The following is an 18,884-nucleotide window of genomic DNA, read 5'->3' on the forward strand; positions in this document are numbered from 1 at the left end:
ACTTAGGGTTTACAAGAGTCACAAGAATCAGGAATTGGTAGTAACAAACAATCATTAACAATTACCTTGAATTGATTCTAGATGGATTGAAAGACCAAGATTGATGTAAAAGTCTTGTGCCAAAGATGAAGCAAATGATTGCCAGAGAAGATTATAGAATATGCAAGTATGTGTTTTGGTTGTGTGTGGTGATTAGTGAGTGATTAGGGTTAAAATGATTAGAGTTTCACTAATTACTCTATACATCCCTAAGTATCATTCTTTACATATGTACACCATCTCAAAATAATTCACAGTTTCACCACCAACTTCATACATTTGCCAAATCTTTCATAACTAACACATAACCATGCTCAATATACAATATACTTAACTGAATCAAACCGTTACAGTTTCACAGCAAACTAATTGTGCAAGTAAACGACTAAACAAACAATGAACGTGCAATAAATGCGAAATTGGAATCTTGGAAACTCGAGTTGTCACACTGGCTTTACTGGAACCTGTATCGGATTGCCATATAAATCAGTGCTAGTCACAAACGCCGTTTGAAGTGGAGCATGTGAAACGGGTCTTGCAGAAGAAGTGCTGGAAGTTCCATAATACATATCAGGATTCTGTGGCACTGGAACCCTTTTCGCCTTTAGGGTTTCTTCCTAATCTTTGTTTGCCAAGAGCTGAACAAAGTCATTGATGTTTCTTATAGCCAAAACTCCATTGTACTTCAGAATTTCCAAGAAACTATTCCATTGAGGTGGCAAAGCATCTGCAAACTTTTTCACTACCTCTGCTGGAGTTGTTACTACCCCATAATTACCCAATTCAGTAAGCAGATGATAGAACCGACTAGTCATATCTCCCAAGGATTCCTTTTCCATACACGTGAAGCCATCAAACTCTTTCTTGAGTAAGTCGTGTCGCAATTGGCGTGTTGCTTCATTTCCTACCCCTCTTGTCTTCAACGCATCCCATAATCGCTTTGTTATTTTGAAGCTGACGAACTGATGATAGATATCCTTGCTCAACGCCTGAGTAAGAATGGCATATGCCTTCTTTTCTAAATCATATGCCTTTTTCTGATCTTCTGGAAGATCGGCAAATGTAGCAACAGTTGAAGCGGAAGTCTCGATAGCTTGATCGAAATCTGTGGTAAAACGTAACCACAATTCTATGTTTTGACCAAGGACGTATGTATGAAATCTATTAACCCATCCCGGATATTCGTTTATGTGCATCAATTTCGGTGGTCGATTTAAACTTCCGGTTTCGCTCTCGCTTAAGAGAATGCTTTGAATACTTGGAGTTTGATTTGATACGAATGCCCATTGACCAGTTGAAATTGGATTCCCTTGTGAAGAAACGGGTGCAGGAGATTCGGCCCACGAAGGTGACAAACCTGTGCTTCGATACTTGCTTTCCGCCGTAGACGGATTACCCCACCAATCCGGATTCATTTTTGATACTTAAAACTGAGTGTCTGGAAAAATCACTTAAAACAGGCAGTTAACACACTTTTACAATCCTTCTGTTAAAAGTTGACAACACTCACGACGAAACAGTTTCCACAAAACAGAATCTGGTTTGTTGACCAAGCACAATTTCTTTTGTTTAAGCAACGAATCAAGTTCATAAACTTCAGCGACGTAACTGATTTGTTCTTTTGGGCTTTCAATCGACGAAACGGCCCAAGACTCTTGCGACGAAACAGGCCCAAACCTCAAACGACGAAACCGAAGCCCAATAGTACGACGAAACAGACTAAGCCCAAACCAGAAATATTGTCGACGAAACAGGATATCGACGAAACTAAAGTTTGTGTTTCGTCGAGGAGGTGTTTGGCGAAAATAATTTGTTTCGTCTGCTGTCTGATTCGTCGAAAAGATAATAGAGTTGATGAAAAGTTGGTGTGACTTTTTGCCTCAATCTGACACAACAGATACAACTTTCGGCTACACCATGCTTATTTTACCAACCAGTAAGGTGATATACTATTTTAATCAAATCACAATTTTCCATACACAAATAACTTTGACAATTACTTGACCAAGATCAAAAGGTTGAAGATTTGAAGAACACTTATGAAGATGAGATGAACTCGATGAGTTTCTGGTAAAAATATGAGTTTTCCGGTCACGACAAATTTTTCAAAAACGCGATTTTGCTAGAAATGTTTAATAAAAACCAATATTTAACATGAGGACATGAATTCAGATTAAGGTTTTTAACAAAACACACAGCAAAACAACAAGATTTAACCAGATTAAGAAAGTTTTTCCAGAAAATACAAGCTTCTAAAACCCGAAAAACACCTCGGTTTTAAAAAGGAGAAGAGCCAAGGCTCTTATACCACTTGTAGGTCCGGCTAAGGGAGGATCTAGTCGCCTAAACCTTGTTATCGAACACACCCGGTTGTGCGGAATCCAACCGGAGATGCAAACCGAGATAGAGATAAGGAAACACAAGATACAAAACACGGAGATTCAATGATTAACACCCTTGTATTAATACTTGAAACAGTTACAGCACAATGTTTACAAATTCTCACTGTAAACTCTTACACTTGTGACCTCTCTCTCTCTGTTTCTGTTCTGTCTTAAGTCTATTTATAGACCCAGCTATGACGAAACAAGAATAGGTCGGTGAAACACAATCAATACTCGACGAAATGGAAAGACAGCCGACGAAATGGAATCAAGGTCGACGAAACATGTTTGTTTCGTCGACATCCATGTGTTTCGTCGACTTTGGGCTTTGGCCCAGATAGTTGAGGCCCAGCTTTCTGTTTCATCGACTATGGTCCAGCCCAATGTTGTGTTTCAGCCCACATTTGTTTTAGTGCACAACCGAGGAATGTTGTGACTTAATCCGAATCACGTTGAGCCGAGTTGCGTCCACAAATATGTATCAACACACCTTACAATTTCTTGATATGTCGAACAAGCAAGCTCGCAGTAAGCACCAAATTCCTCAGAAGAAATGCAATCAAAACAATATGAAGGTTGCCGCCAATTCGAATAAGAGAAAACAGCTGCAAAAGCTGAATTCGAAATTAGGTTTACGAATACAGGATGATTTGTTACCCTTGCATATGCAGACGTGGGATTCTTCACCACAACTTGTTAAAAAGCTTTTTAAGGTACATGTCCGGTCCGTCAGTTCTGATCCGTGGTTCATGCTCTTCATTATGTTTCTCTGCCAAGTGTGCTTCATAAGTTCTTTCTTTATTCGCCTTACACTCAGATACATAATGCCCATAACTATGGCAAATAAAACATTAAATGTGCTTCTTATCCTTTTTATTCCTTTAATTTGTATAATACCACCACCACCTATAACGCATAAAAAATCATACATATTGTCATAGTGAAACATTCAATAACAATAGTCCCTCAACTAAAGATAAAACACATCTATTTTCAAATAAGGATAATTTATTTTATGTCCAAACTTATGTGAACATTACATTTGTAAGATACAACACCAGCTGATGTATTTGCGTATATGTGTTTCTAGGATTAAAATCTATGATAAGGTGGTCGCCGGCCAAGTTATAAAGGAAATGAAACTAAACAGTGTACACGACGAGTGTGGGGTCAAGGCGTCAAGGAAAATTTGCATAGCCTAAATCCACTTGGTGATTAATTTAAAGAAAGTTCATTTATTTTCTAGCTACTGAGTTGTGATGCAACCATCTAGAAATCTGGACGGTCGGGGAACACTACTATCCTCGGTCACTCACTACCAAAAGTGTAGACTCGTAAAACTTGCATGGGACAGAAATCTATTAAAATAACCATAGTGGGATTATTGATAGATTACATAGATTTGCGCTAAAATAACCATACTGGGATTATTGATAGATTGCATAGATTTGCGCTTAAGTAGTAAGGATGGATCTGTTATCTTTAACGAGTTGCTAATATCAAGAAATTATACCAACAATTAATTGAGCAAAAGATAAGTATGGTTAATTTTCATCCTCTAAAATTATTGGCTGAAACAAGTAATTTCATACTCTAAAATTATTTTAACATAAACCAATATGACAAATTTGTGTGTAGCAAATTAGACAACTTATATGTACGAGAGCATGTTTTTAAGCTGTAACTTTAGCGTATTAATATAGAAATTAAAGAATATATACAGATACAGGTTAAACATATCACTTTTGTGACAATGCAATCAAACTCGTGTCACCCATTTAACAGCCTTGCAAATGGCGTGCCCTTACATTAATTATATATAAAAGCATTCAAAAACATTGATCGCCCACTACTTGAAACTATAATATGTAATGGGGATAAAAATTTTAAGTGACAACATTCTGTGAAGAACCATATAGATGGGGATAATATATGTACTATCTACCGAGTAAGGGATGGTTTAAATGAAAACCACTTTTATCGCGAAAACTCGAAAACTAATTAAAAAAGCCTAAAAACAAACAAACTTTTTTTTTAATTTTTTATTAAAAATCGCTAGTTTTTTTATATAAAAAAAAATTTCAAAAAAAAAAAAAGAAATTGTAGTGCACATGTGTAATAATTCACATGTGTAGTACACATACACATGTGTACTATTACACATGTGCACTACAATTTTTTTTTTTTGAAAAAAAGTTTTTTTTTATATAGGTAAAATAGAGAAAATTGGTATGCAAAAAAAAAAAAAAAAGAAAAAAAAATTGGTATATTTTTTCGGCTTTTTTAGTTAGTTTTCGAGTTTTCGCGATAACTATTGGTTTTTCATTTGAACCTTCCCCCTACTGAGTAAACCCTTATAGATAGATTGGCAGATTATTGATAAGATCATATTGCATCGGCGCATTTATGATTAAAACATATTTAAATGGTCAACAAATGTTTTTCTATGGTGAATAGTGATTGAATTATGCACCATTGAATATGACACAGCCTTAAACTTCTAGCTTTTACTTCTTATGGCAAACTAATGAAGAACAATGAAAGTACAAAACAATGAATTTCTCTAAGATATGTACACTTGGATTGAAAATAATCACTAACCTTGTCAATAAAAGCTTGTGCAAGCTCATCAAGTGTAAAGTACTGGATACCGATTATTACAGCATACGTGCTAACAAAGTGAAATATCTATCCATAAGGTCAGAAAATTATTTAACAACAATAAATAATATACAATGGATGAAGAGAATCCCCTGATCGTTTGCTTACAATTCATCTATTAAGCACACACAACTATACTAAAGCCTATTCGTTGTACACAGACAAACTAAAATGTACTAACATGTGACATTCAAGGAACCTTATATGTAGTTCACCAGCATAATGAAACCCTCTGTTGTTTCATGTGGACTTTATTCCCATAGCTTCATTAATTATGCTTTAACATCTACTTTATGAACCTCTTGGTGGCAAAGTGGCAAAGTATCTCAGACATATGAAAAACATATTGCATTAACCAATTTTATAATACAAATCTATATTTTGTATGCATTTTTAACTGCCACTTATCCTTTGTTAATTAAATTGTTTCTGGATATTGGTGGCTCATTAAAGATAATATATCTCTCCTCACTACTTCACCACGAATCTGTGTAATCTATCAATAATCCCTTTAATGGTTGGTTTGAAAGACTTTTCTCACATGCAAATCTTACGGATCTTAGTCTACTTTTGGTAGTGGGTAATGGAATATATTATTATCCATTGATAACAACCAATCAATGTTCCACCCCATTCGATTTCTAGATGGTTGCATCACAACTCAATAGCTAGAAAATAAATGATGAATTTTCTTTAAATAAATCACCAACCGGTCAATTTAGGAAATAAAAATTTTAGTTGATGACTTAACCCCACACTAGCGATATACAATGTTTTGATTCATTTACTTTTTAACTTGTCCAACGATTACCTTATCAAAGATATTACCTTATCAATGATTACCTTATCAACGATTACCTTAACAAAGGTTTCCTCTTTGGGCTCTAATTCGGCCCTAGCCTCTCTTAACCGAATCTCATTCTCGGTTAGGGCAAAGGTCAAATTTACTTCTGAGTGGAAAGTAATAATATTGGATGATTTTGCCATCTCTATATTTCGGGTATTAACCCCTTATGCTTTACAAGTATGTTTAGTCTTAAGGATAATTAAGTATGTTTAGTCATAATTTGACTCTATTTTCTCTTCAGTGAGAGATAAAGCAAGATCCACAATGGATCTGAAAGTAGCAAGTCGGGAGGATTTAACCATCACTTTGATATTCGGAGCGAGTCCTTTAATAAACTTCGCAATGCGCTTAGACTTAGGGGTAATCAGATAGATAACTTGCCTCGATAATGAGTTGTAGTCAGATACTTAAGCTCAACAGTTGAGACTTTTCATTCTCAGTTTCAAAAAGTCAGATTCAACTTTCTCCACCTCGTGAGGTGGGCAGTATGTCTCGCAGACCAGTCCCACGGATTTAGGCCAACTTAGGTTATACAGTGCAACCTTGCCAGTGGATTGGATCAGTGCCTTCCAACAGGTTAGCGTATCTTCCTAAGTGGAATGTGATGCATATTTGATCGCTTTTCACATTCAGCATAGTCGTTGATGTCTTATAATGATTTCTATCTCGCCGAACCCTTTTATGGCATCGACGGCTTCACAATCTCCCGTGAAGTCTAAGGGTTTATGTGAGATAAAATAGTCGTTTGGATCTACTAGTCTTAGATCCTTTTTAGATTTATTTGCCTTAGATCTTGCAGATCTATCCATCTTAGATTTACTAGCCTCACTCACCGCAGTTGTTAAAGGGCTTTCATTCGTAGTTGGCTATATAGCTCAAGAGATTTTATTTTGGCTTTCTAGTCCCACTCCTTCCACATAGTTGGGATTAGTTGGAGATTTGGGATACGTGTTGCTACGTAGTTGAACGAAAAAATATTTGTAGGTCCACTAGCGGAGGATCTAGTTAACCGTATCCTTGTTACCGAACAAACCCGGTTGTGCAGAATCCAACAAGTATGCAATCGAGACAAAGAACACGAGATACAAGTAGAAGATTCACACTTTAAAGTACAAATGTATTCCTCAAAAGAGTTTGTTACAAAATAATATAACAAAGTTCTCTCAAACTGTTGTTCTATTCTATGTGTCTACCTTATCTGTTCTGCAACCACCCTTTTATAACAAGATCATATCCAAGTACTATGAAGAATACATGCTGGTCCTAAACCAAAGCCCACGAAGAATGTGCAGTCCACGAAGAACTCTGATTCTTCGCCAACATGTTCTTCGCCAGGGTTCTTCGCCTCCAAACCATCTTTCATGGACTGCACGTGCATGGGTTCTTTGTTGACACCATTTCACAATCCACGAATTATGTTATTCGTGGACATAGGTTCTTCGGCCCATTACATTCTTCGTGAGGATGTAGTCAAAAACATGGTTCTTCGTGGGACATGTTGCAATAGTCTGATCATGCATGTTCTTCGTGAAGAGGCTGGTAGTATACTTGTAGAACATAAACAAAACAGTAGCAAATAGAACACCAAACATAAATAAGATTGCACATAAGTATCTGATTTACATCGAATACAATCCACACATCGTACCGGGTCAAGATAGGTGGATATATTGACCTCAGCCTTCATTCGTAATGTTGTTGAACCGAACCGAGCCGCATCCACATAAAATGTATCAACAAACACCCCCTTGGATGCTGCTCGTGAGGGTTCTTCTTCACATAGTTGTTGGATCTTTTAGAGTCTTCACGTGTCAAGGATAGGGAGTGTATCAGCAAGCTCCCCCTTGAACGTTGCTCGTGAAGCGTTGATCTTCGAATTTTAGATCCTTGTGGTGTTGAGAAGTGGTCAGCGACAACTCGATCTTCTTGATCCTTTGATTGCATCCATGTCGTGTCTTCATTCCGAAGCTTGTCTTCTAACACGTTCTCTTCGCCTTTAGCTGGTTTGGATGACGCATCTGCACATACAAGAAAGTTAAATGCGTAATGAGAATAACTACTTGGAATATAGTCAGCATATACAAATGACACGCATGAGACCAACTCTTAATCAACTACTGACCGACAACGTTTGAAAGTTTTAAGAATTTGATCAATTTTAGATTTTAACTTTCAAACTTGTTAATTTCGACCGTTTACGAAGGTGCAGTTGTTTTAGGTTTCGATCAGGTTTTAGGTGGAAAAGACCGGAGATCCAACATCGTAGAATCAAAAATAAGATACAAATAAATTCTTTTTGGCTTTTATAAAGTTGATATTAAAACACACCTAAAATCTTTTTGGTATTTTTGCGTTTTTGAAATGTAAAGGCGGAAAGCAGTAAATAAATATATACAGAGATGCAGAAACGGAAAGCATTAAATAAATATTTATAGACATTCTTTTTGTGAGTTTCGAGGGTAAGAGAATCATATCAGTGTACGGTCACGCCAAAACACTCTTGTGGTTCACTTAGATAATATTAAGATAAGCATCCTATAACGATTATCGGTATTGTTGTCCACATAAGCTCAACTTATCAGATGTACTCGTAATTAGGGGATACGTTAAGGTATGATTTATACTTACCGACCGGTGTTCATCCACACACACGACACATTCCCGTATCAAGGTATGCACGAGAGTTCATCTTACTGGTGAGTATACCATTTATCATCTGTTTTCAACGTATATGATGTGAGATACTCACTTATTTTTTGGATGAATACAAGCCCTATGTGATTAAATCATTTATTGATGAGGAACCTGATATTCGATGCATGCAGGGCACAAGAGCAAGTCCGTGAACAGGTTAGTACCATGGTACCAACAAAGAGACGAACTTGACTCCCGCATAAAAGTTGTGACATATTATCACTTATTGATTGGGACATGTGCTGGTTTATCACTTATTGAGGTCATATGCATCATGTATTATATACATGTTTGTATGATATGTACTCGTATGTATGGTATCATGGAAGTTCTAGACTTGCGTCCCCGTTGCTTTTCGGAAAAAAAGCCAACCATGATACCCAGATGATAAACAACATAAAGACCACGTATCTCAGAACCTCGGCAATCTATTAAACGAAATTTCGGTACCAAGACCATATGCCAATGAGCGGTTCCCACACAGTCTTCAGTCGATTTAGTTTTATATCACCCTGCACACTTTAAAATGATTGTGAGCCTATGGATACATCATATATAGAGCTGCTTATCGTTTTTCATTTTAAGTTTAAAGAGGTTTCGACAGACCACTTATGTACTATCATTTTCTCTTTTGCTCACCAGGAAACTCATTTTTGTTTTTCTATTGTTTTTGCGTTTTTGAAATTTTTCGATGTTTTTGTATTTTCGAAATTTTTTAATGTTTTTGTATTTTTCGAATTTACTCCCCCAAAAATGCAAAAAGTACGAGAAATTAAGAAAACACAAATAAATATTTACAAAAATGATTTTCCGATGTTGGTTTTACTCTGGCTTGACCTTAATTCCGTTTACCATTAGTAAATAGTCAAATCGTGATTTGTCAAAAGCTTTGGTAAAAAGGTCGGCACGTTGATCATCGGTGTGGACCTTAACAACATCGATAACTCTTTTATCAAAATAATCAGGTATGAAATGATATTTGATCTCGATGTGTTTGGTCTTTGAATGCTGCAAAGGATTTCTAGTGATCTGTAAGGTAGCAGAATTATCAACGAAAATTGGAGTAAATAGGAATTCAAAACCGTAGTCGCGCATTTGTTGTTGGATCCATAGGACTTGGGAGCAATAACTTGAGGCAGCAATGTGTTCTGTGACAACCTGTGTGTCCGAGGTTAGTTATGTTCATTCTTCCCAATTTCATTACGTTTCACTACTTGTTACCGTTCTACATCATGTTAAATCTAGACTAACGAGATTAGTGTGCTATACATATAGATGTTACATCTGTACATGAAACTAATAACCCGGTTAACGTGCCCCGACCAGGTCATTTCTTTATCATGAAGGGTAATCATGTTCTAGTACTAATTAATACTAATAATAACAATAATAACTTTTTGAGCAAGTTGGATGCTTATGAATAGTTGAGGGGTGTATATGTAAGTTTATGATTTGAAGTATTATATTAAAATCCTAACTCCCATACCTCGTCTCCCTCACATCGATCAAACCCTAGCGTACAACCTGCCAAACACCGCTTGCTCTTTTACCCGACGCAATCCTCTTTGTCGAGGCAACAGCCACCGTAGATTATCCCCACACCCAGTACGTTCCGATTATTCTATAGTTGATGATTAAGAGCTTGTTGTCGCGGTTTCGTTTCGATCTAGACTTCTCATTGATATCTTTTCTTGTGGTGCTCGAACTGAATGTTTGAATGTTTGTAAATAAGAGACGGTGATTAGGATCTTAGGCTGTTACACGTTCTCATATATATATATATATATATATATATATATATATATATATATATATATATATATATATGCTTGATATCAGTAGGGATGTTTGAGTTGTGGCATGGTTGTACATAAAGGATTGGATAACTTTTGCATGATGAGAGGAGATGAATATGAGATACATGTTATATAGTTAAGGTTTGCATGACTCCACTGTTGGTATAAAACTGATTCATGATGCTTTGTACTCTAGAATGTTAATTAAGTCTTAATACAATTTAACATAGAATGAAGTTAAGGTGCATGTTATGTATTAGTCGAACCAGTAGAAAGAATCGTGATTAATTGTTCTTGTGTAATTGAGAATATGGATAAACCATCAATGCATGTGCAGGTGTTGGGTAAATGGGATATGAGTAAAAATACATGATTACGAATTTACGAACCGATTGTTTGGGAGACAAAATTTGTGTAACATAAAATCATGATTTAAGAAGCGGATTGATGATAAATTGTACACTATTAATGCACAATCACGGAGTCGCACATGCTGCACTCGGGCCGAACATCCGTATGGATTGCACATCGGCTGTTGGGCCTAGTTGCACAAGTAGTACTCGCTCGTGAACTTCGTAGGGCCGCACCTCAACTCTTGGTCCTGCATCATTTAATTGGGCCGTAGACAAATTTAGTTGATCGTATACTTTCATGTAATGTGATTTGTGAGACATGGTCATGCAAACAAAGTGATAATTAGAGATTCCAACACCCACTACGTGAGAATTGGATGACATGATTAATTATTTCAATTTATGGATGAATGTTATTGATTGGAATTATCATAGATGTTTATAATAAATAGGATGATAATTGTTATGGCTTGAATCCGAAGGGTAATGATAAAATAGTTGGTTAAGGGAGGTAGTGAATTAATTCTAAAATTGATTAAATGATACTCACATGATGTCCGATCTGCTTGATGTATATGTGTGTGCAAATCAACTGCTGAATGATAATTGATAGAAAGGTGCTTAGATTTAACGGAATGGGGATTGTCTTGAGAGTGATAATTTGGGCCAATAATATGTAAATAATTTGGGCAACCACGTAAAAGTTTTGGGCTGGGCTTAGGCCGAATAGTCCAGAACTTGCACAGTTTTGCTGGGTCTTACCATTTCACTGGGCCCCGAGCCATTAAACTATATACTCGTAAACGGGCCGCATAAGTAATTGGGCTTTATGTTTTGGGGCCGTACATGGTAATGAATTGTCATACAACATGCTTAACTGATTGGACTGGTGTATGGGGTGATGAATGCCACTACTTGTATTTTGTGCACTATTTGTTCAATACATGTGGAATGATACGTACTGAGCTTGTATGCAAACTGACTGTTATGTGTAACTATCATAGGATTTGGTTGATCACTTTTGTTAAACGAGTAATTAATTCTACCGAGCAAATCAAAGGTGAGTTCATTTCTCTTGAGCATGTGTCCCGGTGGTTGGGACAGTCATTGGGTTTCCCGGAGAGGGATAGGTTTTTGGGTAAATCAACTGGGTATTCCGGAGAGGAATACGTCTTGTGCGTAAAATATGGAATGTTGGATAATATACTCGTCCTATCACCATTAAAGTCCCTCCTTGTTGTTTATTACCGGCGAGGTAACAGGGTATTAGTTGGCAGTGCTACTTTGGTTTGGCACCATCACCCCGTACCGGAGAGGACGGGTGTGAACTAATGACCTAGTCATGACCAATGCTTTGATAGGAGCATTGGGGAAAGGGAAAAATAAATCAGGAGTCGTCTTGTATCCGAGATTGTAATCAACGAACAGAATTAGACACTTGGTAACTAACGTTTTCGAAAAACTATGAACTCGCCAGCGTTGTCTGATACACGTGTGTGCATGCTCGCAGGTTATAGATTTTGTGGATCGTGGAACTTGCTGTCTGGGATGCTGGAGTGGTCATGGGTCGTAAGGCATAGGAAGGCAAGACAAGTCTAATGGTTCTTGCTTATACTGTTTATATAACACTTATGATTTATGCTTCCGCTGGATACGATGAGTCATGATTTATGTAATGTAATACTTTACCTTAATAAATGATAATTTCATTTAAAATCTTGTATGGGTTCAATGTGATTAGTGGCTAGATCCTGGTACGTCACACGCCTTGCGGGGGGTTTCCGCATGTGGTATTTTGGGGGTGTGACAGTTTGGTATGAGAGCCATGTTATAGTGAACTTAGTTTTAAAATGTTTTGTAAAACCAGACTATAACCGAACAGTTCTGAAAACAAGAATTCGACCATGACACTCAGCTCAAGATTGCAAGGTTCGTCTCTCGTTTACTCATTGCATTGTATGACTAGTGAACACTTGTTTATGACGTAACATACGAACACACACTTGTCACTATAGCATGATGGTATGGATTGCTTGCTTACATTATGATGCGTTGATAGTATGTCATAGACTTTGGATTTCTGTGACCTCATTACTTTGACAACCTCCGTTTTGATATCTGAGTTTGAAGGACCATTTGACACGAGTTAGGAGGAACTGAGATGAGTATGCAAATCACAATATTATTGTGGGTGCACACATAATAATAATGTGGGGTGCATGTGAGTCCCAGTGAGGCTTAACGAGTGAAAAAGGGGTTCTATTATGTTTTTAATCAGTGAGAAACGTAACAAAACTATAGGAGTCCTAGCAATGATTGTCTCCTACTTGAACGTGATCTTTTCACTCCTATCTGAATTCTCTCGAATCTCGATGCTAACGATTATTACCTGAACACACATCTGAACGCCTAGCGAACTGTGTAGAATGTTAGGTGCTTGTACGAACGTCCCTGAGTTGGATGTTGCAACATCAATGATTGGCCTATACCTTTCTCACTTCTCTTCGTTTGTTGGAACTCAATGTATAGATGCCTTAGATCCCGAAGTGTGATCCCCTCTGGAACACTCTCGCAACATACCGTGTATTACTCAACCAACTTGCTAGATCGATGGACAAGAGGATGAGCGTAGTACCTTACCGACTACAGTATTTGGACGACCCTGATTGCCAGGAACGAACATCAGCAATTTGACTCCAATCGAATCTTTAACCCTAGTCAGTGGCTCATGGGAGCCAATCCCTATGAATTAATCGGGACATAAACGATGACAATTGACCATGGGGCGGAAATGTGTAATGGCCAGCACTATGAGTAGCGCCTTAGGACGTGGCACAGAGATATGTGACAAGATGGACTTTGTCGGTGAAAGATCGTAGGACTCCGTTTCAGGAAACAACATTAGAAGCAACAGTCACGATGACATCAAGGTACTCGCAAATCATGACTTTCGGTATGGAAATGATGGTGGCTTCAACAAGGATTGGCCGATGATAAGTCAAGATGCCAACAACCCATGGAACGCTGGCAGTTTTGGGAATTCTAGTAGCACTAGCAATAACACTGGAAGTGGTACTCATGAAAGGGCATTTGGAATTGGCGTGGGCAACGCCAGGAGATTAGCAAAATGGTGGCCTGCACGTTCTTGGTAACTAATCGCTTCATCTCTATTCTTATTGACTCTGATACTTCTTGAAACCGAACCTATTGTGGAATCGGCTGATGGCAAGTCAACTGAAACCTCATATGATTGTTGGGATGCAAACTCGACCTTGTGGGACTAAGGTTCGACGTCGACCTTCCTTCTACTACCCTTGATAGTTTTGATGCAGTAGTTAGTATGGATTGGTTATCCAGAAATCGCGCAGATGTACCCTGTGAGGAGGAAATTTTGTTTGGAGAATCGTTATCTGTTCTAAAGCGTCAGAGTAGTGCAAAGTCTAGTGCCATTTTACCTATGAAGGCCAGAAGCGTCTACGGGGGGATTACTCCGCTATACAGCAACCGCTACTGATGTTAGGGCTAAGGAAAAAGAGGATCGAGGATCCACCAATTGTTCGTGATTCCTTTCAGTGTGCTACCTAAGGAACTTTCAGGTTTACTCCACAACTGTTAGGCGAAATCTCAGTCTGATCTCACGTAAGAAGCAACCCTGACTACAAGTATTCTTACCGTCTTGCACCAGGAGGGTCGCAAGAGCTGTCTAATCAACTGCATGAATTGTTTAACAGGAGCTTTGTCGGACCTAGTTTTTCACTTTGGGGAGCCCAGTTATATCCGTGAAGACAAGCCTTTTCATATGTGTACTGACTATCGAGAGCTCAGCAAAGTGACAGTCAAGAACCGTTTGCCTCGACCATGTATTGACAACCTGTCGACCTGTCGCGAGGGACAAGCTTTGATTCGAGGATTGACTAACGAACGAACTATCATCAGATGGAAGCCCAAGGGGGAAATGCTCTTAGAACGGCATATCGAACGCAATGTGACCATTGCGACTTTGTACACCATGATCATCGAGTTAATCAACACACCATCAGCTTTATGGATCACAAGAATCGACTGTGTTTATTGATGAGGTTTTGAATCATTACCAGGAGGAAGGGATAACATGGGCGGCATAAGTATCCTATCTTAGAGCTCCTGAGGGAGGGGCCACTCCACGTGAAGTCTAGTTAAAGGTAGCTTCTGGATTTGAGAGGTACATTTTGGTCATATAAACAACGAAGTTGGAATAAACATGGATCTCACTAAGATCCATTTTGTTAGGGACGGAACAACCCCAAAGATCCCTTCAAGGATACAACAATCTCTTTAGCACAGAAGGGTGTTGTGCTCGTGGAAGACGAAACAGGGGAACGTCTTTTCAGTTTTCGAATCCCAACTCTGCAATGCACTGAACATCGCCTTTACCCGAGGATGTGGGTGAACTAGCGGTATACCCTGATGGTTCGAATCAGAGACCCAGTTACACGCCGATGCAACACGAGGAGATGATGACGCACGTAGTGGATTTACGAAGGGGAACTGCACGAATCCCAACCTGCGACGGAAACCATGGTCTTGGATTTAAGCTGGAGGCATTACTTGGACGGTACCAGATGCGTTATTTAGACCAATCACAAGGGCCTCCTGTGTAGCGTTGTTTCGAAGGAGCTAAAGCATGTAATGACATCGCTGGATGGAACTTTCGAATGATTACGACTGTGAAACCTGAACGTGCACAAGTTTTGCAACTCACTATCGACTCTAACTTACCTGATCAGACTCGCTCTGTTCAAACTGGAGAACTGAGGGAAGAGGATTTTCATGTTGAACCCACGCTGGGCATAGAGAAGTAACCTTTGGCAGGTCGGACGATATTCGCTACCTCATGGAACGGATGTGGATCTCGTGATACGGCAACGGTAGGAAACTTGTGTAGAGAAAAGAACACTGGCATCCATATCCTGGTCGTCTGGGTAATGATGAGAGATACTGGGATCTATAGATCTTGCACGAGTGATCGGGCATGAAGGCCCCCACCTAGCTACGTATGTGAATGATGCTTGACTTGTGGGAAAGTCAAGGTGAAGTATCAGCAACCAGAAACACCCATATGGAAATGAGAACAGACCGCCATGGATTCTGTCACTAGTCTACTTACAAATCGAAAAGGTAACATGGCTCACCAACTCGAGTTACCCGATGAATTGGGTAACGTTCACGATGTCATTTACGAATCGAACCTATAGATTAGCAACAAGTTGCAGTTTATTGGGGAACCCATTGAAAATATGGACCAGGAAGTCAAGGTTCGTTAACACAGTCGAATTTCAATCACGAAAGTTGTTGGAACTCAAGACGTGGGCCGGAGTTCACGTGGGAACGTGAGGATCAGATGAAACTCAAGTACCCTCAACTGTTCAAAACTGCTCAACCAAATCCTGATACAACTAGTGAATTTCGGGACGAAATTCCCTTTCAAGTTAGAGATGATGTGGCACCCGAGGAAAATCCACAGTCATCCTGATCTATCACTGCACTTCTCTGAGTGGCTTGTCAAATTTCGGGGTGAAATTTCTTTCAACTTGGGGATGATGTGACAACCCGTGTGTCCGAGGTTAGTTATGTTCATTCTTCCCAATTTCGTTACGTTTCACTACTTGTTACCGTTCTACATCATGTTAAATATAGACTAACGAGATTAGTGTGCTATATATATAAATGTTACTTGTGTACACGAAACTAATAACCATGTTAACGTGCCCCGACCAGGTCATTTCTTTATCATGAAGGGTAGTCATGTTCTAATATTAATTAATACTAATAATAACAATAATAACTTATTGAGCAAGTTGGATGCTTATGAATAGTTGAGGGGTGTATAGGTAAGTTTATGATTTAAAGTATTATATTAAAATCCTAACTCCCATACCTCATCTCCCTCACATCGATCAAACCCTAGCGTACAACCTGCCGAACACCGCTTGCTCTTTCACCCGACGCAACCCTCTTTGTCGATGCAACAGCCACCGTAGATTATCCCCACACCCGGTACATTCCGATTATTCTAAGTTGATGATTAAGAGCTTGTTATCGCGGTTTCGTTTTGATCTAGACTTCACGTTGATTTCTTTTCTTGTGGTGCTCGAACTGACTGTTTGAATGTTTGTAAATAAGAGACGGTGATTAGGATCTTAGGCTGTTACGCGTTCTCATATATATATATATATATATATATATATATATATATATATATATATATATATATATATGGGAGAAGATCATGCGAGAACCATCTCTTATTGTGAGAACCGCGAGAACCAATGTGAACACACCAAAAATGCCTAAAAATAGCTAAAAATCACACAAAAATTTTTTTTTGAATTTTTTAATATTTTTTATAAAAAAAATCGCTACTTTTCGAAGGCAAAAAAAATTTTTTTTTTTTTTGGCTTCTAAAAGTAGCGATTTTAACATAAAAAATATTAAAAAATTCAAAAAAAATTTTTAGATTTTTTTTTAGATTTTTTAGGTTTTTTGGGGGTTTAGTTTTAGCATTTTAGCTTGGGTGGGGGGGGGGGTGGGGGGGTTAGGTTTTTGGGGGGGTGGGGGAGGGGGTTTAGGTTTTGGGGGAGGGGGGTGGGGTTATGTTTTTTTTAGCATTTATCTTGAGGGGGGGGGTTAGGTTTTTTTTTTTTTTTGGGATGGGGGTTAGGTTTTTTTTTAGCTATTTTAGGTTGTGTTCACATTGGTTCTCAAGGTTCTCACAATAAGGGTGGTTCTCGCATGAGCCCCTCCCTATATATATATATATATATATATATATATACTAGTCACTTACCCGCGCGATGCGGCGGGAGTGGTATCACTTAAGTTGGTGAGTTTAGGGCTATCTACGGGGATGTAGTTTCCAATGTGGCTTGTGACGACGATGGTGGTAGTGTAGCAGAATGTGATGGTCGGTTGAGGCCTTCTTCAGCGGCGAGAATCAGCGATTTGCGGCGATTGGTGGTTTCGTGATGGCGTTTGGTGGTTATTGTGCGACTCAGGAGAAAACAAAGAAAATTGTTTGATTCTAGTTATGTTACCTGAAATAGACGGACTACCTAGGCTTTTGTTGGTTCAAATTGTGATACAAATTCACAAATAACTAACATTAACTACTATATTGTAAGATGTACAAAACATAGTCAAAAATTTCCCAAACAGTCTTAGGTTTGTAAGAGTCCTTAATCTTGAATTCCTAAGGTTTGGAACTGAAATTTGTCACAAAATAAAGGATTTCCTTCAATTAGTTTCTTAAGTTCAACCAGCATCATACCTCGAGCAGATTTAGTATCTCCATATTTGGATAATTGTTCATTCTCCCTAAAGTAGTGATCTATAAAAGTCAGTCAGCAAAGGCGCGATAGATGATGCTTAATACAAAAATTAAAGTAAGATAAATAAGTTCGTTTACAGACAAATGGTTACAAACAAATCAATCGAGTCGTTAATCAAACGATTAAACGCATAAACAAAACAATAAATATGAATTTGTACATTCTGATACATATCTACTTAGAGGTGGCAGTTTTTTTATTTTTTTATTAGCCATGCCGCTGCGCTCGTTGCGGCTGCCCTCACCGCGCCGCTGCGGCTGCACTTGTTGCGCTCGCATGCTCACTGCACCGATCAAATTTTAGTAAAGTACACGGATGGTAAGCCAGAGACAACTGAGGTGATGGCACCAAGCAAGAATGACACAGTGCTGAACACTGCTGTTCCCTATTACCCTGCATATACCAAACAAACTTGCGATTAGTTTATGCACAGCTATTCATAATCATTTTATCATGAAATAAGGATACCTGAACAAATGTCTCGCTCGACCAATAGTTTCCCTTGACGCATTATGCAAGGTTCGCTCGGTCCAACAACTCAAGCAAATGTTTTCTATGTTTTTTAGGGGGAAGATGGGTGCTTCTCTCCACAGGGCATACAAGACACAGGTTATTGGCGGAAGCCCGCCAAATTTAACATATAAAGTTTTTTTATATGTTAAATATGGCGGGTTGCCGCCAATAACCTGTGTTTTGTATGCCCTGGGAGAGAAGCACACATGTTCCCCCTAAAATGCAAAGAA

General features: G+C 38.4%; 1 long non-coding RNA gene across 1 annotated transcript; it reads right to left on the reverse strand.

Moving 5' to 3' along the window:
• Positions 1-18,245: 18,245 nt before the first annotated feature.
• LOC118484260 lies at positions 18,246-18,670 on the reverse strand. Its single transcript, XR_004873072.1, has 2 exons — positions 18,610-18,670; positions 18,246-18,534 (listed from the first exon to the last, which is right to left on the reverse strand). It is a non-coding gene; the product is annotated as an uncharacterized LOC118484260 (long non-coding RNA).
• Between the last annotated feature and the right edge of the window lie 214 nt (positions 18,671-18,884).

The sequence above is a fragment of the Helianthus annuus genome, chromosome 11, assembly GCF_002127325.2.
Source record: "Helianthus annuus cultivar XRQ/B chromosome 11, HanXRQr2.0-SUNRISE, whole genome shotgun sequence".
In the NCBI taxonomy this organism is placed as follows: Eukaryota; Viridiplantae; Streptophyta; class Magnoliopsida; order Asterales; family Asteraceae; genus Helianthus; species Helianthus annuus.